Raw genomic sequence first — 23,147 nt, forward strand, 5'->3', positions numbered from 1 at the left:
GATGATGTGCATGTATGAACTACTCAAACTTTGTTCTTGCAAAAAAATATTTCGGTGCTTGTTTACATTTCTTCTGCATAGAAGAAGAATTTCATCCGTGAAGGATTGACTTTGTTGCTTCAGAAGCCTGAAGTCTCTTTATATGCTGTGGAAATGTGCTGGAGAGAGGAGGGAGCCACAGCCAGGGGCGTGCTGAGACTCAGTGATGCTTGCTGCTGAGCTGGCTTCACAGGAGGTGTGACACCGTATTGTGGGAAATATAAATGCATGGAGGATGCACATCCGCACTGTAAAGCAAATAGCTGTGAAGAGTTGTCAACATGGACATTTCAAATCCAAGCGCAAAGAAAATACTGGTGCCATGCCAGAGTGTGTTACCAGAGCTTGGCCTCTCAGTGCAATGCATAGGTGAAAAGAGAAAAAAAAAGATAACTCTTCCTCTCTACCTGTGCCACTATTCCAAGTAGCTTTTTGTCATTTCACTGGTACATTTCAGGTCATTATCTTGACTTAATTATCAGCGTACAAACCATTAGAGCAGTTGCCTGATAATCCCACTGTAGCTGAAGGCAAGAGCTGTAATCTATGAGCTTTTTCTACTGCGTGACTATCACAAATCTGAGCTTTGAGTAAGGCGAGTAAGGAAAGGAGACTCAAAAAGCACTCGTTGAGTGCTCAGGAGTCACTGCCTGGGCTGGCTGGTATGAACTTTTTCAAAGGAGGACATAGCTGGTGGGGTTTTTTACATTATTTAAGGTTACATTGTTTAAGGGTCTTTTTCCCTTTCATTGAAATTAAAAATCAGGGTTTGCCGCTTAAAAACTCCTAGAACTCACCACTATTACTTTTTATAACCCATCTATATGCATGGAAGTATCACTCTTTTCTAAATATTGATAAAGATGGGTGCTACTGATGGCATCCTGACTTTTTCCCCTTTCAAACAGCATTTTCCTGCATAAAGAGTTTGCCAGACATGTGAGAGATCTGTCCAGGTTCACCCAAGGTGACTGTTTTCAGCACTCACCTTGGAAAATATTCCAGTCCGTGTTCCATGTGCTGGAGGAGGCAATTATTTGCAAGCTGTATAGCAGACAGATCTCCTTCACAGCCATTTGATTTACAAACATTTGTAGAATAATTTTGGAAGTCTATTGGCCCCTCAGCTCCTCATGCCCATCCTCCCTACCGACTTTCAATCATTAAAGCAAAAACCCAGCACAGAAAGATTATTATTGCTCAAGGTGTTGGCATTGCTACCTGTACTAGTTGACCTGCTGCCCTTACCGTCTCCCTTGCAGATTCACAGATGAGTAAGTGGCTGAAGGATCATGTGTCACAGCCCTGAGGTTACTGCAGAGTGTAGAAACTGCCAATTAGCACCTGTGCTTTGTGGAAGCAATTTAAACAGGAGCCTCCTTCTCTTCAAGCATGTAGGGGTTTGAGGTCAATAAGATGGAAGAAGAAGGGAAAACTCTAAAGAATGGGAAATGAAGAACTATGGAAAAGCCGCAAAACCTGGCATGGAAAAAATATTTGGGCTTGATAATAATAAAGGAATTCTCCCTACAGTAGGGGACATGTTTGGTAAAACCTAAGTGGAGAATTTTGATCAAGAGCATATGAGCATAATAATATATTCCATGGAAACCTTAGTAGTGAAAGGTATTTAGTGTACTACTTAATTATGAGCTAAAAAGCCCCTTGAATGGAATTTGACCATTAGATCTCCAAAATATAGTTTTGTTTATCTAAGCTCCAAGTGTTATATTAATTCTATTATCTATTACTATATCTTTTCTATTATATTAATTCTAATAATTCAATTAATTACCCCAGAAGTATGAAATGCCCTGTTGCTCTGGGAGGTTCTGTATTTGTGTATATATGTAGTGGCATCAAGTGTTTGAGCAACTGGAACTTGTAGCTGATAAAGTAAGTGAGTGAGCACAGGAAGAGCAGGAAGAGTACAGTGAGACTGTATTCTTTGTTACCTTAGGAAGTCCTCCTCACCATTTGCCAGGTTACTTTAAAAAAAATACATAATCTTATGTCAGAAAGACACATCTGAAAACTGTCTTCCTTCCCTCTGTCAGTGTTGCCGTGGAGTTTCTCATTTGCTGCCTCCAACAAAGGTAAAGTAGAGAATAATGAAATCCTTTGCTATGAACAGGGTAAAAGAGGACACCACCATGCTCTCGAGGAATAACTGATCATATAGGGAAGTGAAGACCAACTTGGAAAAGATTTGCTGTTGCTTTGAAGACATACAATGCAAACTGAGGAGCAAGTAATGGTGGCAAACTTATGTGATTCAGTTAACACAGTAAGAGTGGAAAGTGAATCCTGAATCATGCCTGAATCATACTAATGATGCACCATTTCAATTTTTAAAGTCTTTTAATAGGTACTACAGCATGTTCAAGGCCTGAGTAAGGTTTCTATATTAAAATAGAGAAAAGAAGATGTGTCTTAGAAATGTTACAGAGAAAGCAAAAAAAAAAAAAAAACAAAACAAAAAACACAGCAATATTTAGAACTAGTCTTCCCTTGATAAGCTATTAGGGACTAAGAGAGAAGCACAAAAATAAAGTTCAGGAGATCTTGGCTAAGACTGGGAAAAATGTCCTATTGTATGAACAAATTACATTCTTTGCAATTTGAGTTAGAATTCCAGTTGTACTTTACAATTACATTAATGCTCTCTCTCTCTTTCTCTCTCTCTCACACACACACACACACACACTGAATCCATATGTGGCCTCAAAAATCAACATGGCAGCCTTAAAAGTCTCTCATTGCAAACATTTGATGGGGAGGGAGAAAGTTCAAAGGAGGAATATACATTTAGCTTAGATGTGATTTGTTCAAAGCCAATTAAAGATCAATAAAATACAAGCTGGAGAGTTTTATAGCATAGTTAGCACCTTTTGGTACAGATGAAAGTCCTTAGCTGGGAAAGGACAGTTTTTATTTCTGTCTCAGTCTGATCTGCAGGGCAGGCTGTCATTTGCAGCTACAGGATGGCTGATTGGGCCACTGGAATTTTTTGGTCTTATTCCTCTCCTTTAGTGTGATTTTTCTGGTGACATGATTTAAGGGCTGGTAAAGACCTTTTGAGGATCCCAGTTACTTGCATACTGTTGTACTTGAGAACCTGAAACTGAAGGAGAAATTTTTCTTTCGTGATCTAAGAATAGCTTCAAGAACAATAATTTTATTTTTTTTCTACTCTGTCTCATATTGGTCAGCTGAAGTGTCACTTGCAACCAAAGTGGCATAAGATAGGAGTAAACATTTTAATTCAGTCTGCTATTGAAAAACTTATGCCATAATAGAAAATTATACTAATCACCATAAAAATTGAAACTTGTCATTCAGTTGTATTGAGAGTAGCTAGGTGTGTTATCAGATTCTCAGAATGCAATTTATTTATTATTTTAATTATTTTCAACACATTAATGCAAGCAAAAGAGTGCATGAAGGCATGAAACCTCTTTTATTTCTGGCATAATTTTTGCCTGGTTTCATGTTTTTTACAAAGTGCCCTCAGAACAGATCTGAGTGGGTAACAGCAATATCTTTAAAAGCTGCTGAAATGAAGAGGTGAAAGAGAAATTTGTATTGTATGCCCACTATTCAGCTATGGAGCATCCTTTTAATCCATGAAAATGTAAAACATGCAGACTATCAAAACAGCAACTCTAATCAAGAAACAGTGCATCGTGGTGTTAAAAATACTTCAAGCATTTTCAAGTTTGTGATCATAATGCATTTATTAAAGGTCATTTAATTCATAATCCGCTTTATTACATAGTGTGAGTTAGGGGAAGAACTAATTCCAAAGCAGAGCTCAAGGACCACAAAGTAGATGTTGACCAGAGGAATCAGCAAATAATAACATAACACATAACTGCTGCTGAAACATTTTGTCATCAAGGAACAATCCAATCTATTATACTATTGGTAGTAAAACAGACATCATAGCCAGCATCACAACAAACTGACACCACTAGTCCATCTGTTCACCCCTAAATTCTTGCTCCATCACAAACGAGAAAAGTTTAGAATGTAAAGACCAATAACCTCCCCATCTGAAAAAGTCAAGATGTTGAGGCATCACACAGGTCTTTTAGGTCATGCCTGGCACATATAAATAAATAAAACTTGTTGACACTAAACCCACGTAAAGCCTTATTCAAATCAGAGTTTCCACACTGATTGCCAGGTAACTCTATCTCAGTGAGATAGCTGGAGCTAGTTGGATTTCATCATCTTTCATCTTTGCTGCAAGAGCACTATCCATGTGGATGACAATCCTTCAGTGAGGAAACTGCATTACTGCATTGTGGTGCAATACTGCTCTTCAGCTAGACAGATGAGCCAGAGAAAGCCAAAATGCACACTCCACTTCTTATTCCAGATTTTATGCGCAGAGAGAGAGAATTTTAAAACAAGTCCTGATTCTCAATGTTTTCAAATATTCCATGTCTGTAGTTTGAATTAATTAAAGTTTAGAGTTTGACAGTTATGTTTTATCATTAAAAAAGAATGTTTCATTATTGAAAAAAATCTCATCTGCTCAGCAAAAATAATAAAATGAAGGACTCTCATAGGATTTTCATAGCTTCTGGGCTGAATGCAGCAGAGTGTAAAGATGCCAAAACAAAGACACACAGGGAAAGATGCTGAAGTAAGACAATTCATTGTACACCACCTGTCTGTGACAAGATAAAGTAAAAAATGCACAAGAGATGCTAGTTAAAACAGATGTTAGTAGAAATGCTTTGTGAATTAACTGAAAGTAATATCAACACTATCAGAGGATAGGATATAAGGAACCATAGATTAAATGCACTATCTGGAGAGTTAAACAAATTTTCATTAAAAAATTATCTGTTTATCTTTACTTTAAAAATGGCTACGCATCTTTTAACCATTCACACGTAGCCAAATCGTGTCCCCTTCCACTTTGGTGCAGTTAAGAGAATGATGACTTCTGGTGCTACGAAAGAATTTCGTAAGATAATTGGTTGCCAACAGAAAAAAGCCTTGCTTTGTCAATAGCAAAGTCAATCATTTAGGAGATTCCAGCACTACAATCCAATATCTGCTATTGTTCATTCCTACTGGGTGGAAAAAGCTTTAGAAAGGGCTGAGTTGTTTGTGGGGCTGTGTTACATCTGGGAAATCTTCCTCATAGGTATTCAAAATAACATTTATTCTTTTTTTTTTTTTTAATAAAATACTCACATGCTTACAGAACAAAAAAAGTAACAATGTAATTGTAAATTTTTCTCCACCAAGATATTTTTTTAGATTTACCATATACATATACTGGCTCTTTCACACTTTTTTAAGGTTTGCAGTATGGGGGGGTTTTGGTTTGATTTGGGTTGGTTTTTTTGGTTTCTTTTTTGTTTATTTGTTTGGGGGGGGTTTGTGCAAATTGTTAATGAAATTACATTAAAGCAAAAGAAAGTTGCTTTTTGGACAATGTAAATGAATTTTGTTGAGTACATAGGGCCAGGATCAAAATTAGACCTTAAAAAAAAAGAGAGAACAAGAAAAACAAATTGAATTATTTATTTACTGTGGAGTCTAATAGTCCTGTTAGACCTGATAATACCAATTACTTTGGAGACATTTTCAGTTTCTTTTCTAGAAAAAGGAGACTGACTTCAGGAGTTATATCTGTACAAAATATTTTCTTAATTGATGTAAAACTGAGGAAGAAAATTCAGTATATGGACCAAACCTCTTTGTGGCACAACCTTAGATTCACAGTCATCAGTAAGATGAAAACAGTGGAAGGTGTAGGAGTACAGAAAGTTACTACTAATTCCTTGTTTCGGTAGGTCAAGTGCTCACATGTGTTTTCATACCCAAATCATTTTATTATGTACCTGCTGAGTTTGCTGCCCTCAAAATATACCTAACAGAGAATCTCAAATAGTAATAAAAAATGACTGGCAAGAGCAAAACAAAACAAACAAAAACAGACAAAAACAAATAAAAACAAACAAAATAGGGGAAGAAAGAGAGAGAGGGAGAGTGAGAGCAAGAGAGAGAGTGAGAGAGGGAGAAATTGAAGTGGCTGGCATGCAATTGTTTTTGCAACCAGAAGTTTATTTAGCAGTGTGGTCCAAAGAGCATTAACTGGATTGCAGGAGGGTTGTTGGTTTTCAGCCTCTCCCCTTGTCACACTGCACACCAATACAGTGCTCTTGGCTTTGCTCTTTTCTGCACACAGATACAGTAACATGAATACTCACCCATCCATTAACCAAGAACTATGACTGCTTGTGGTGCCATTAAATATGTAGCATGACAAATTTAAAATTACACAAAACTCAGTTATGTTGAGCCTATTCCTTATTTTGCTGTCTATATGTTAGATTGTTATGGATTACATTAGAAAAAGAAAGCTATTCTACAACATATATTGCATTATGTGTTATTGTCAAATATGTTACTTTTGCTTATTAGTTCTAGTGCTAGTTAATGTTATATTTAATGAAAAATATAAAAATGCTAATTTATGTTTTTCAAGTATGTGCAAAAAAATAACAGAAAATATAGTAATGGTCCAGAAATTCAGTAGTAGGGAGAAATGTATGTATTTGCAATATTTTTAAGCTTTACCCTTCAAGTGAGTCATATTTTCTGCTAATTATATGCATTGCTGCTAGCAATTTATCTTGTTACTTTCAAACTATTTTCTGTCATGGCAAAGATTTCTTAACATCTGTATGTATATGGCAAACTTCACACTTCTCCTACCATTAGCTAACAGACAAGGAGGAAAGGCAAGCAGAAGAGTGGAGATGAACAAAAATTCATTGTTTGCAGTATTCCAGATCCCAGCTGAAGACCTGACACATTTCATGCACATACCTGTGCACACACCCAGCAACAGATCTCCAAAAGAGTTAAAAAAAAAAAGTATGCCTACAAAATCTCAGTGCAATAAGAAATCTCCAGAAAATTACCAGATCAAAATCACAAATTCTATGAAAGTATTGATAATGAGCAAATCATACTGTAAAATGTGACCAGTAGAAGTTTTTCATGTTTTTTCACACATACCTAGGAAAAGATCTTTTGTTGTTCACATTCTTCTTCTCCATGTCTACACTGTATCCTATAGATTTTTTTCTTCCTACCTTTTCATCATTTGTTTGATTTTGGCAAGAATATTTTTCCAATTTATTACAGGAAAGCTGAAGTTGACTATTAACAGCTATTATTGATTATTAATCATTTTCTTAAAGAGCTACACTACCTTTTCTAGATAGTCAGTTTCTGTTTGTCTTCATTTGTTGATATAAAAGTAAATAAAATCTAATACACATAGATAACTATTATAAAAGATAAAAATCTGTAAAGCAATAGGAAAAAGACTATCTGAAATTTTGAAAGAAGAAAAATATGCATTTTAAAGTGAAAAACAATCTCTGTACAAGGAATTATTTGAAACACTAGACAGGTTGGTAAGAGAGAGATGTAGCTAAACATTTACCTACCAGTTTTAGGGAAGAAAAAACAACCATTATCGTCATAAGGTGATTAATACAATTAGTCAGTTATTTTCAAATTAAATTGAAGCTGTGTTCGGAAGATGAGTATCATACTACTTATTCTGCTAAGGAGAGAAAAGAATAAAGACTGTGACCACTACTAGCAGCAGGGTTCAGAGGTCAAAGCACCCACAAAGTATAGGATGTTCTTTTCACATCCACCAATTTAATAAATATTTACTGGCAGTCCTTATCCCACAATGCAGTATCGCCCTCTTAGAGTACTAAACTGTTTTCCTTCACAGCTTCCTTTTCATGTATAGCTCATTTTCTTGTGTGACTCTTCTCAACAAAATTATTGAAAAAATATTGAGTTTGGTATATAAAATATTTTACTGATAAAGAAAAACTTATACATGTAGAACATAAAAAAAATTAGTATTAATGCCAGCCAAATGTAAATTATATTCTTAAACATTGAGAAAAGTTATGCAGATCTTGAACTTTAAAATACGTTAATAAACATTTGAACAAAAAAGTCCATTTGCTTTCTTTAAAAATCAAACCTATTGAGTTAAACCAAATAAAGTAAGAATTTTTTTTAGACTTGCTACTTTCCTTGAGATAGTTTTTACTACAGAAGGACAACACCACAAAGTGACTACGTTGTGTGCTAGATACTGGTGTAAAGACCTGGGATGAAATTCTGGCATACACAGTCATGGATTTTAGCCTCAGCAGTCTTGGGATTTCACCGTGGTTAGGTGTTCAAAAGTATCATTCATTATGTCTGTTTAATTTTTGATTGCAATTACAAAAACAATTGATATTCTCTTTTATTCATGTTTTTGTAAAAACTTGATATGTCTTCACCAGGTGTAGAAAATGACTTGTTCTGAGTCTTTATGGAATTTGAACAAGTGAGGAATCTAAGTAGAAAGTTACCAGCATTTGTTAATAGGTCCCAGGGCCCTCAGGCTCCAGATATATTACAAGGTATTTGCAAACTTCCGTAGCCCAGTGCAAGAAGTGGAATCCTGTTATTTCATAAACTCACCATATCACAGTACTATGAGCTCCACCTTGGACAAATGTGATGAAGTTTTCTTTCTGTGGATTATAGAATACCAGTTGCAGGTTTCGTTTTCTTAAAGTTAAAACGAAACTGTTTGTAGATATTTCTCTATTCCTTGAAAGTTCAATGAATCCCAATGAATCTCCTCTCCCCTCCCTGGCTTCCCCCATCCTGCCTGGGGCACAGAACCCCGTGTTAGCCCGCAGGGGCCATTAGCCCCTGGCCACTGGCACAGGAGCAGCTCTCCAGCTCCACACAGCCCTGCCCGGCCATGGGCCCATCTTGTAGCCCAGTGCCCAGGGCTGGGGCTGCACTGGTGTCCTCCAGCTGCTCACTTCTGGTTGGAGGTGGGATGGGCCTTGGCACCAGACTCTCCCTCGGCCCCACTCTGACCTGACATGGCCTTATATGTTCTTCCTTACAAGGCATTTTCAATGAATCTTTACTGTTTATAATTTTTCTTGAAGTACTATGTTGCATGAAATGCTAAACATATGATAATATAAGAAATGAAATTTTATGGCAGCTCTCCTAAATCACTCAACAGATTGCCTATATTTTAAACTGTGCTTGTCTGCCAATTTACCACACATTATTTTTACAAATAACTTCATACTGACTGTACACAAAGACTGAATCCTTTAAATAGTGAGCCACATAAATGGGGAGCAAGTTAAAGAATAGGAGACTGAAGTTCTTGCAGCTTTCTTGCTTTTTTGGTTTGTTGTTGTTTCAAGTGAGGGTTCATTTGAGGTGACAGAGCTTTGCTGGGGAGAAGCGTAGGATGCAGGGCTGGGAGAGTGAGGTGTCACCGGGTGTGCCCATCAGCCTGCGAGGCCAGTGCTGCACTGCAGCTGCCTTGGCACCAGCCACGGCTCCTGAAGGACCCCTCTCGGGACAAGACAGCCATTTGCTTGAGGACATTTGTCTCCACCTCTGGAGATGCATCTTCTCTTCTCCTGTCGCTGCTGCCACAGTGTCTCCCGGTCCCCGGAGCAGCCAGTGCTGGCAATGCTCTGAGCTGCAGGGATGCCCATCTGTGGTACGAGCACTGTCAGAAGCACAGTGTGGCAGAGAACACAGGGCTGTGAGGTCTGCGCTCTCCTCTCCAGCTGTATCTCATTGTGACAGATTTCAGAACTTGAGCTTCAGGTTTTCTGCACATATGGCTGTATTTGTTACATTTAGCCACATTTTCAAGACTGCCTTTGCAGCATAATGCAACCCGAGAGTTTCAAATTTTGTTTAAAAATAAACTTGTTCTCATGCAATCTTATGACTCTGGGATTTGAAGTGATAGGCATGTCAAACCTGTAGTTTAACTAGGACTTCTGAGTAGAGAGGATGAAAGAGACAGAATAAGGACAAACTAGAGTGATGCTTGTGAAAAAAAAATTGAGTACATAAGTGTCTTCTTTCATATTGTTTCATTTTCATCTTATACATGGATTAGTGCTTCTGAACCTGGAGAGAACAGTTCCAATGAGACTGAAATTGTGAGCTTAGTCTGGTAGAATTAGGAAAGAAGGTAAAAATAGCATGAGAAATCTTTAATCCTTTGTCCTGACTTCTCCACATGAACAGTAAACTTCAGAGCAGGTAGACTGGCCTAAAGATGCATCATCTGTGTGTTATTTAACATTACATTCAAAATGCAAGGGTTAAAAAAACAAGAGACACTTCTGTCTGTCCATCTGTCTTTCAGCTATTCTGGGCTTGTATAAGCTGCTTGTCCCATAGCCCAGATCTGTTTTCCAGATGATAAACAGAAACTCCTGTGGCAGAATTTCCAAATGCTTGCATTACTTTGGTAGAGTCTGTCATGACTTTTATTGGTATGTATATAAAGAGAGAAAATTTTCTTACACAGTTACTACCCTGACTGTGTTTCAGAGAGTTGACTCATAAATCATGAAATTTATATGTAACTTATGATAGGGATTTAAGAAATATGGATTTGTAAAATATTGCTTATTTATATATATACATGTACGTGCATACTCCATGGCTTTTTGGTCTTTATGTCTGAAATTTCCTGCCTGCCATGTGCTTGAATTTTCAGCATTCTTACTATATTAGGTTTGATTATCTTGTAATCAATATTTCTAGGAAATAGAGATGTATTTATGCCTGTTTATTTTTCTTCTGACAGCTTCCTTTAATTATTTTAGTTCTGTATTGAATTAATCCTTGCCATTATATCTGAAGTAGATATTTTCTATGGGGATTAAAGATGGAGTGTCCCAAGTTTCAGATAAAATTTCAAGAGGAAAAGAAGTATCTTCCAAATGTACTAATATGACTCCCTATAAAATGTCTGTTTGGGAATAAATGTAGTTAAAATTCCCTAAATTAATCCAAAATTGCTTATTAAAGAAAATACTTGGTGAGCACATATGATAGTAATTAGCATACTACAAACTATGTATTTTGTTCTAATTGATCTTTTTATTGCATGAACCAGTGTTCATAATTTCAGAGTATTCTACAAAGTATCAAGAAATCAGCAAAGACATATAATGTTTTCAAGCATTTGATTTTTTTTTTTCAGTAATTCAGGAATGTCCTAGCAATTAGGAGAGATGTGATAAATCTCCCATAAGTCTTGTGTTTTCCCTATGTGAGTCATTCTGTCATATTGGAATCAAATCTGTCTTACTATCAGAAAGACCTGGTGTTTTCCTCTTTGCCTTTAAAATTAAGTACTAACAATAGAAGTACTCACTGAAGAAACCATGGTTACAGCGGGAATAAGTTATATCTGCATCACTGTGAAGTCCTTTTCATTTTTGCTGTGTCCTTCATTGTAGACATAAGCAGCATCGCCATTAGTAGAAGTTGCTCTGGTATTTAGAAAAACAGAGAAAGGGAGAGCAGCAGGAGCAGAGAGATCCTAGCTATGGTCTTACTTCAAGAAAAAGAATTCAAGAAAGAAATCTGTCTTCGAAATTCTAAATACACCCTTGTGATTCTTCAGCAAGTGGAAGGACAGCAGGAAAAAACATGCTGATTTGACATCACTCCTTTTCAAATAACATATCAGTTGTCCTTCCTTCTTCATCACTGATGTAAAGAAAAAACAGATCCAAACACATACGAGGCACTTTTATCCCCAGAATCAGGGCCAGACCAAAAATCAATGAAGCTGTTCTCAAAGTAAAATACTCGTCAGCAGAAGTTTAAATGTGTCAGAATAAGATTCTAGATGGTCAGCAAATAAAGCAATGGATATATTGCTTTTCAAAACAAATTAATCATCTCTTCCCCTTATATTCACATCTGCTACACCAAAACAGCAAATAGAGCAGAAAACAAAATCTTTCATGTTAAAGTTTTTCTCAGCACAGGATGACATTTACAGCTACAGGGCTTGAATTTCATTTGCATATACTGTTATATCACATCTTCCTTTTCTTTGCACCATGTTTGGACATTCTTTTTCAATAACTACTTTGGCACTCAATTTGAAGACAGTGAGTCTAATTGTGGATTAATGGCATGTTTAGAATTCATTCATTTAGAAGCAACTTGATTTAGTTGTGTGAAGCTTGGATCGGTTGGTCTGCTTCAGAGTTTTTATGCAGAGGAAAACAGAACATTCATTATCACTTCTAATTTTTACATCATGCCTACTGTATTTTTCTCTGTGGAGTAGTTTATGCAGTATAGCAGGAAAATAAAAAGCGAACACCTCTCTCTCTAATTAAACCAAAACGAAAAATGAGTCACCAAACAGTTCCCAACACAGCTGTACAGGAAGTTTTCTCAGCTCAAAAACCTGAATGAACAGGCCTCTCAAAATATTGAGTTCAGATTTGTTTTGGACAATTGAGGAGTGCTGCTGGACCTCTGAGAAATTTCTTTGTGTCCATTCCTTTTCATTTTTCTAAACTGCCCTTGCAATTTTAATTACATGTCTTTATTCATTATTCCTTAATGAGTGTGCTATGCTAGAGCATAGCATTGAAGGTATTTTGATCACCACCAAAACCACCAAATCAGTAATGCATGCTTGTATACTTACAAGGAAATTCAGCAATTTGCAGAATGATGTCATTGCTTTTGGAAGGAAAGGTTATATAATGAATAGAAAAATGTTAGAATGGATCAGGAAAGCTGATTTTAAATAAACATAAACAATCCAAATCCATCCTTATCATGTCTGCAAAAATGAAAACAGGATTTCTGTTCATTGTGAATATTCTACCTTTTCTTCTATCTCCTGTTCTGTGCTGATATATATGGTAGAATTGTACGAGCACTCACTTGAGCTGAAGAGACAGCAGTGTCACCTTTCTTGTTGCTACATCTGCAGGACTCTGCTTGGATGACACCAATTCTGCGTGGTCAACATCTGTGGAGATGACTAGAGGATGGACTGGCAACAGAAATCAAGGTTAAAAGCAGGATGCAAAAAAACTTAATTGTTTGAATACAGAAAAATAAAGAATTGAATTGCCCAGTTGAAAAAGACATGAAATAAAAATGGACAAAAGAAAGAAAAATAGAAGAAATCTAGCAAAGGAAAGAAGAAAGTTAGTGTGACAATGTGAGAAGGCCTGTTTCCTAATCCAGCAATAAAAGTGTTGTGAGCATTGAGCTAAAATATTTTACTTCATGAAAGTATCACCTCATTCTTTTAAGAATCATATATCTTTAGACAAGGTAGTTTGGGAATTTGGTTGTATATACCAAATGTGAAAGCAGTTTGATGAATTTTACTTTTTGTCTGAGGTGTTTTAATATTACTTATTTTCTGTAGTCTAATATGAATGAAGTATTTGCATCTCAAAATAGGACTTTGTTTTCCTATGCACCAAAGAAAACTTTTTAGTTATGTTGTGGTCATAGAATAATGCAGCCTTTGTTGATCCATGATGTTTTATTCCTTTAGGAAAATAGAACCTTAGGTTGGAGGTATGAAAAATGCTGTTCATCCTAAAACCAAACATCAGTCAAACATCTACAGAGTTTTTTATTTCTTTTTCTACCCTGTGTATGCATGGAAACATTTGATCTCAAGTTCTGAAGAAAATTTGGAAAGAGCGCTAGGAAAAGTGTTTCATCCTTGGAATACCTGTGTAAATATTTCCTGTCTGTAGATCCCTTGAGGAAAAATTGAATTTAAACTAGGAAAGCTTAAAAAAAATTGCTTTCGGAAAAGGAAACAAAAATTACACTAAAAAAAAAACTTCATTAAAAGAAAGTTATCAAAAATAATATCATTCCAGCAAGAACAATAAATGTAAATGTAAAAGCAATTTTTAGAAATAAGTGAACTAATAACTTGCAATTCAGGCAAATTTTGTGAACTGTTAAGAAATGTCCAATGGTCTTGGAAATACCTCTGTAAAAATAACATTGTGGCTATTGCATTTCTTATCACTGCTTAATATCCCTTATCAAATGAGCAATGCTTGAAAACTGGACAATGTTAGATATGGCTGGAAGGAGAATGAGAAAGCATGAGTGTTCTCACTAGGAATTATAAACAAGCAGTATCTCCTTGAGTCATGCTACTACCAATAATAAATATTTAACACTTGGAATTTAAAAAGTTGGCCTTGTCTAGTTACAACATTTGCACTGTTTTAATTGAAAATTTTTTTATAACTTTAACTGAAGAATATAGAAAGTGAAATTAAATGAAGGTCTCATAATATTTGTGGCTGTAACAAGACTGGATCTATGAATAAATCTTAAAAGCAGTCTGAAACAAAGAAGGAGTTATACCTGGACCAAAGGAGGAAAATATTTCCATGTTAAAACTCTATATGCAGAATTTTTCATGACTTAAACATCTATATATTAAATTTGTGGGTTATGAGATAAATTTTAGGTTTAAGTTCTCATACTAAATCTGTTGAAGTAAATTGTTCTCTCATGTTGGTATACTTTAAAATTATACCCAGGAATGGATAACTTTCTTATTCAGTAGGTAGATCACATTAGCAAGGGTTGAAATAAAAAGCAATTTCGCTCCATGTGGTTTATGCTCATATGCAACTGGAAGAAATATAAATCTTAGTATAATCTGCAGTTGGAAAAATCCAAACAGCTCCTTGCAGGATGTGAGAGTGATTTGGAATAGAAATCAGAATTGCTTAGTAGATGTTTTAATCACAGAAATTCAAGTTCAAGTTCCTTTCTACCGTGTTTCATGAATTGTACAAATGGGTTTATTTGGATGTGTTTGGTTGTAATTTCTGATGATTGAAATGTGAGTGGCGGATGACAGAAAGGCTGAAACAAACCTCCCTTTGTAATTTGCAGAGGCTTTAGGAAATTTCCCATTGTTGTTGTTGGTGGTGGTGTTTATTATTATTATTATTATTATTATTATTATTATTATTATTATTATTATTATTATTATTTCATTGCATTGGGAGACTGGTAAATTGCAGTATCGTTGGATCATTAAGGTTGGAAAAGACCTCTAAGATCATTGAGTCCAACCACTGACATTGCAGGTCCACCCCTAAACCATGTCCTTAAGTGCCACAAAGTCAACTTTATCAACAGAAATAGAAAACCCACTTCTGATCAAATTATTTTTGCAACTTTACCATACAAAAAGGCATATATCTTTAAAAAAAAAAATATCCCTAAATTTATATTGCATTACTTAAATATAATTATTCATGCAGGGCTATACCTGCCTTTGGATCATTTAAGGATCCAAAGAAAAACTGTCCATTACGTGTAAGACCTTAATATGTCCTCTGTATATTAACTAAGTAGAACTTACTGCATTCTAGTTATGTTCTAATCTATTCTGGTGGAGCAACACTGTTCACATTGATTAAAATTGGATTTCATATTGTTTTTGTCAATATCTAAAGAGAGGTAAAGAGATGGCAAAAAGTACTTTGTAAGCCCAGGAATAATTTCAATTCATGGACAAGATTTATAAAATCCTTAAGATCTAATTTACATCAAAGTCTTTAGCTCCATCTTGGATTTATGCACCAGTGGCTGTATGTTAGTGAGCAGATGAAAAGATTACCCAAACACTGATTCTGTCCCACAGCCAGTTAAATAAAACTGATGGCACAGCTCATGAACCTCTGAGGACCAGAGCCCGATCTGACCAGGACTTTATGTCAGATGTCTTATTCACCAAATGTAGCATATAGGAGAGAAAGTTCCTGGGCAAAAGCCTCCATCAATTGTAAGTCCATTTGAGATGAGAGGTTTTGGATCACATTCTTAGTCTGCCTGAACCTGTATTTTGGGCAAATGCCCAAAGCTGATCAAGTATAGAGTCTCAGTCCCACATGTTCAAATTCTCAATTTTTCTGCAACCCAGTGTTCTTTGGGCCAGACCTGTAACATGGAGGCTAGTCCTCACCTGCGGTGCACTGAGACCAAAACACCTCCTTGACTGTTTTGGATCTAAGTTTAAAACACTAAAGGAGTACAGGTAGAATGACCTCTGAAAGAGTGTTGTCGTGTTCAGACCTTAAATGATTTTCACACTGACTTTGGTGAGGAAGGCTCTGTTTCAAATAGGACTTTTGCACTTTCACATGCATGAGAAACTTTACCTGCTAAGGTATTGGCTATTCTGTTGTACATCATGGCATTTTCTTCATAACAGTGTACTAATTTCTGCACAATTAATAGGAGAGGATTTCTATCAAGATATATCTGTCAGAAAGAATCACCTGTCTGGCTAGATTTAGACACTGATCTTAAATAAAGAGTAGATGCTTAAGTTTCCTCAATTTTCTCATTCCAATTAATGATTTGCTTAAAGGGATAAATCATTACTTCCAGATTTTCCCTTTAGACAAGTTGTTTCATAATTTGGCAGGCTGCACACTCAAATCATAGATGGCTATTCTGTGAGATGGCAGGAGGTTTGAGATCATGGTACTCAGAATTGCAATAATTGCATTTGTTTGAGTGCTTAAGTATGAGCCATAAGTTTCTTTAATAGCAAACATTTTCCAGTTAAACATACCTAAAATTGTATGACAAAACCTGAATTTTGGTCTGCTTTTGCTGATTTCCAGGAATTTTAAATCATACCCACAGGCTTATAGCCAGGCTGAATTTTAAAGGAAACAAACAGGTCTGAAAACCTGTATGAGGTAGAAGTTCAATGCAACTTTGCAAGATAACTAACAATGATGCTGTATTATTCAAATTAGTATTATTACTGCAATGCTGAATAATTTAAACGACTCATTAAGACATTGTGAAAAATAATGAACTGCTAATGGAAGAAATGTAAATCACAGTAAAAAAAACCTCTCACAGTAACATCATAGATTTATGTAATACAATTTTACATTTTTATTTTCATAATTAACATGGATATAAGTACATCTAATCAAATATAATGCTTCTGAAATTCCCAATGAGAAAAGGACTACGGATAGAAGTAACTCTGTAATGGGAATGTTTCAATGAAGTGTAATAGGGAGGAAAATTCTTCAGAATTCCTTTTACCACCTTGTCACCTCTCTCATGACTCTCCTTAAGGATTATCAAAATAGTGTGCTTTTGGATTCAGTTGTGTGCTAAATCCTGCCTAATTTGGAATTTGGTCAATTTCAAAATTCTCTGGTTTGTGTAGCAATGCAGTTCATCTATTTCCCAGGACTCTGCCTGATTTTTTTAATAGTTCCCTTGGTGTTTAACATTAGTTGTTGATACTTAAAGGAGGCTGCTTTGGACAGAGTGATCACAAGTAGGGCTCTGCAGATATTGAGGTATAATTTAAAAAACATCTTGATTGCATCTGCATTGTAGAAAATTTAAAAAAAGAAGGCAGCTGTTAGATGGATTGGTGAGTTGGATTTGCATGGAAACAGGAGTGGCTTCTGTGAGAAGCTGACAGAAGCTTCCCTCATGTCCAACAGAATCAATTCCAGCCAGCTCTGGGATGATCCCATCCCTGGCCAAGGCTCATCAGCAATGGTAGTAGTGCCTCTGGGATAACAGATTTAAGGAGAGGGAAAAACTGCTGGGCAGCAGCAGCCAGAAAAAGGAGTGAGAAATTTACAAGAGCAATAACACTGTGGACACCAAGGTCAGTGAAAACTGCTGTGAGGAAGGAAGTGCTCCAGACATGGAGCAGAGATTTCTCTGCAGCCTGTGCTGAAGACCACGGTGAAGCAGGCTGTCATCCTGCAGCCCACAGAGGTGCAAGTGGAGCAGAGATCAGCCTGCAGACCGTGCAGAATGTGCCTGCACTGGAGCAGGTTTGCTGGCAGGACTGGTGACTGCAGGGAATCAGTGCTGGAGCAGTGTCACCCTGAAGGACTGCACCCTATGTGAGAACCCATGCTGGAGATGTCCAGGGAGAGGGACCCTTCACTAGAGTAGGAGAAGATTGTGAGGAGTCTTGCCCCTGAGGAAAGAGGAGCATCAGAGAAGTGTGATGAACCAACCACAGCCCCCTCTTCTCCATCCCTCTACACCTCTTGCGAGGAAGAGGTGAAGAAAATTGGGATTAAACTTAAGGCTGGGAGAAAGGGAGGGCTAGAAGCTGTTTCAAAGATTTTGTTTCAAGTGCATTTTGCCTATGATAGTATTGGGTGAGTGATCTCTGCCTGCCCTTATCTCATAACCCTTTATAACCCAGAAGCCTTTAATTATATTTTTTCTCCCCTGTCCAGCTGAGGAGGCAGCTTGGGTGGGCACTTGGTGTCCAGCCAGGGTCAACCCATAACAATTGGGTCTGCCTCAGTAGATGATTGGAGGCACTTTCTTTATTGACTGGGAATTCAGACAAGCTGGATCAATACCTTCCTGGAGCAGTCATGTATTTCTGGTTAGACAATATCTCTGTTAGTTTCCAGCTGAGATGGGAATATTGTTGTGAATCTACAGATACTGGTAATTTATATTTATTCTTATCTTCTGTTAAATGTTACTGAGCTTTTGTGTTTTCATGATTTTGTGCCAAAATTCATTCTATTTCCTAAGCTTTTGTGTGACTCAGGTCCTCAATAACCTTCCTGTTGCAATCCTGAGTGAAAAAATTGCTAGCCATAGTAAATTCTAAGAGGTTGCTTAATTAAAGCAGTCAGGGCAAACTACAGGCTGTTTTCCAGGATGCTGTAATAGAAAATGTTTTGGTAGGGTGCAGACAAGAAAAATCTCTGGAGCTTGTATTTACTATAATTTACTGAATAAAACACAGATATAACACTAGCAAACCAAACTTATCACATTTCATACCGTTCACCTTCCCACTCTGAAACAGTATTTTCCACTACTTGTTCCAACAAATGGGGTGTCAAAGGCTTTTGCATGTCTTAGGCTTTTATAGCACCAGAGAATTTGCCAGCTTTGTCAGGTGTGAGTAGTGAATGTCAAGAGGATTTATCTGGGCATTCAAAATAATTCTTTCATGTGCTCTATTTTCAATTATAGCTTCAGTTGACTCATTTGCTGCGTTGTGCCATTTTTTTCCATCAAAAATGAATCAGTCATGCTTAGAGGTAATCAGCCAAACTGTGTGGGCATGTCCTTACCAGCACATAGGGCAAAAATGAAAATAAGCTTCCCATAGCATCAAAAATACCATTTTGGATGTTTTCTGGCTTGCCAGACACAAGTTAAAATAAGCAACATATAGATCCACTACTAGAAAAAGGGATCTTGTTTATAAATTTATATATGTATTTTAAATCAGTCTGGAAGATGACTCATTGCCTACTTTAATTTTTTTTCATATACTTAACAATTATTGTTGTGTTCCAGTTGAGTTTAGAGCGCTTAGTGTCAGGAAAGAAAATACTTTGTCTAGAATCTACATCACAAGTCTATCCACATAGTTCTATAGTTTCCAGGAGTAAAGCATAGTTTCTTCAATAACGTGATATCTATATTAAAACAAAAGTGCAAGGTGCAAAAGTTTCTGCTGCCTTAAGCAAGAAAAGTAAACTATGCCTTTAACTAGCTATAGTGCGCCAATAAATGTTATAATAAGTAATTCTGCCTGAAGTGGGTGGAATCAATGCCAACACTGTATGCATCAAATATTGCCACAGTAGCAGAATCTCCACGTACTCAAAAATATGTCATTTTTAAAAATAACTTGCCTACAGAACAGGTTAGGTCTTCTGAAAGAGCATCTTTGTCTCTTCTTGTAAGAGCACACTCAGTGCTCATATGCACACTCAATACACATAAATATTGATCATCTATTTTTAATGTATGAGTCATAACTAGAAAAGATTAAATGACAACCTAAAAGCGGACAATTTGGTCATTGTATTCATCAGTAAAATAAAAATAAAGTGCAAACATCATACTTTGTGACTGAAAAGTTTAGTCTATTCTTAGTTTAATAGCAGATTTAGAAACATTGCTTAAAAATTTTAAAAGCATTGTGAATAGGACAAATACATATTACTTTGAACATTTATACTTGTACTGTTGGCTGTGAGCAGGAAAAGTGAAAGCAGGGCTTGATAAGCAGCAGAACCCCACTGTTGCAATCCCATTTACTCAAAATAAGAACCTGCAGACCAAAAGAGTCAATGGGAAAAAGATTCAAACTACAAAAGAAGAGGACCTAGAGATGCCCCAGTATGATTTTTAGACTGTAGCAACTCATGACAACTGGAAACTCTAAAATTAAATTCTGTCTATCTAAGGGGTTGAGGGAAAGCCAACAGAAAGAGTATATACACATAAAGATCGGTTACTTTTAATTCCTTTGAGTGCTGTAAATCAGAGGCTGTTTAGAGGACAAGCTGTGGCATTGAGCCATATTAGTGTTCACAGGTCATAAAAGCAAATTTTTGCAGGGCTAAGGACTGTAGTTTGATGAGTGACTAAATAGAACATGGACATTCAGTCAAAGAGACTGTGAATAAATGAGAAAGAATGGCCTGGAAGAAAGAACTGGAATTCAAAAACAAGGATTATTTTGCAGTTTGCATTCTTCTATAATTCCCCTCCCTGCTATTAACTTTCTCTACCACTTTTGGAAATCACTGAAGCCCAGATCATCAAACACGTTTTGGGACCCATGCATTTTGGTAAGTCACTGATGCTTACATTCCTTTAGAGTCCCAGCATTATTAGGACGCACAATTCTCTACTTAGTGCAAAGAATTCATGGTAGTTCTTGATGTAATTCTCTGAATTAGCTCCAGGATCGCAGATAAAAATGAAAAGTGGAAAGTCTTGGCTCAGCAAATATGGAAAGAAGCCTTTCATAGAATGGTTCATTGTGAGGACACTTTGTAAATGGATTGACAACCACTGAGTAGCTCTCAAATACATTGAATAAGTTTAAGGACTCTTTGAGAAAAGTAGTAAGGCACTATATGCATTATACGGAATGAGGGAAGTGTGGCCATAGAGGAGTTTCAAAGTTCTAGGAAGAAAGAGCTTGGGGGTAATCTCTGGAGCAGAAGGTCTGAAGTTTTGGGAGAGATGGAGGCCCCTGAGACAGGAAATACTAGAAGCTACTATGGGCCATGCATGGGATCTGTGGGTGAAGATATTAATATAATCCTCCTGTCAACCTTGCAAATTCTTTCCACACTTTATCCTCTCTTTTGCTTCTCAGGATGAGCTCCTTGACTCAGGCAGCATTCTGTGCTCTTGGATCTCCATGGCTGGCAGACCTGCTGGTGCAGGTCAGCTGGCTCAGAGCGTGTGTGCATTGAGCCCATCATGTTCTACAACTACCTGCATAGAGACATGCCCTTAAATGGAAACCAACACGGAATATCTGTGCTGCTCATTTCCTGTAACTCCTTTCTTCTACTACACTGCATTAATTTCACAGAGGACCAAGTCATGTCATATGTAGAAATTTGGTTTCTTCACAAAACATCCAGGTGATCCTCAAGAAACCACCAATGATACTTTGGTATCAGTGTTAAAATTTTTACAGCTTCTGCTCACATTCATTTTCCAGGGGTGCTGTGTGACCTGCTGGTACTTAGATTAAGTGCTAGTTTTAACTGAAACTGGCATTTCTAAAAGAATTGACAGTGAAGAGCAATATTTTACCACTGCAAGGTGGTGATAGCAACATACACACAAATTAGTGTTTGAAAGTACATGAAACTACAGAAAAGTGTTCATAAATAGTTTTGAGTATCTGTAAGGAGCTAATTTCTTTCAGAGACCAGAGGGTTTCTTACTAATTCAAGGTCTTTTTCCCCGTGAGAGGAACCTTTATGAATTTAACTACTAGACAAAGGAACCTAATATGATTTTTAAAAGTCCACAAAACTCTGTGAGTCTCATTCAGTCTCCATAAAGCCAGAAAATTTCCACTGACTTCAGAAGATAATGGATCAAACTACTGCTAAACATGACAACAACATCTGTCACCATGTGCATGTGCATGCAATATTGTTGTCTTGTTTAGACTGTTCATTATTTCTTATCAGCTTATCGTGCTGTATAAATTAGTGTGTGTTAAAACATAGCTCCTTTTTAGTGGTTCTAGATGCCTAATAACTCTCAACATCTGCAGCTGGGGAGAGGTTTGTCACACAGAGTGTATTTTAGATTTTAAGCTGGAATAATGAATGCTTTATACTACCTTTAGCCTGAAGTCTTGTCTCACAATAGAGATCAAAAAGCTTTTATACCCTATGCTTTTCAATTAAAATAAAGAAGTGTGTTCTAGCTTAATCTGTCAAAGAGGTAACACGTATCTTACTAATATACATCTGCTGTGAAGTTATATAAATATTCTGCAGTAATTAGAAGCAGACTGTTACCAGCTTAGTTTTTGTTCTTTGAAGAAAAACACTGAGGTGCTGAAGCATGCTGAGAGAAGGGCAACAAACTGGTGAAGGGTCTGGAGCACAAGTCCTGTGGGGAGTGGCTGAAGGAGCTGGGGAGAAGGAGGCTCAGGGGGGACCTTATCACAGCTGCCTGAAAGGAGGCTGTAGCCCCTCAACCCAGGCAGCCAGGGACTGGACAAGAGGAGATGACCTCAAGCTGCCCAGGGGAGGCTCAGGCTGGACAATAAGATAAATCACTGAAAGAGTGGTTACACATTGGAACAGGGTCCCTGGTGAAGTGGTGGAATGACCATCCCTGAAAATGTTCAAAAAGGGAGTAGATGTGGCTCTTTGTGATATGGTTTAATGTCCATGGTGGAATTCAGTCGAAGGTTGGACTTGATGCATCTTGGGAGGTCTTTTCCAACCTTGATGATTCTATGACTATATTCTATGATAAGTATATTTTTTTAGCCTCATGTCTTTGTATGTAATAGCTACAATAAAAATGCATGAAACAAGAAACCAATGTATGTTTTTCTAAACTGCCACTGAAAACAGTGAAGGAATCCATTATCTTCCATTGTAAATCCTTATATTTATTGGAAAAAGGGTTTTTTTGCATGTATTGTACTGTTCTCCACATAATTAGAGGAGGAAAATGTTAAAAATACTGTATTAGTACATTTAATTATATAAATTCACAAATTAATGTGACTATAACCTAACTGTAGTGTCAGATATGTTTATGCATTTTATGGCATGAAAAATCATTAAGTCAAGTAATTCAGATTTATTAAGGACAAAAATCAAAGAAAGTAAAATGCACTTTTC

Source organism: Sturnus vulgaris, chromosome 5 (assembly GCF_052056855.1).
Source record: "Sturnus vulgaris isolate bStuVul1 chromosome 5, bStuVul1.hap1, whole genome shotgun sequence".
Classification (NCBI taxonomy): domain Eukaryota; kingdom Metazoa; phylum Chordata; class Aves; order Passeriformes; family Sturnidae; genus Sturnus; species Sturnus vulgaris.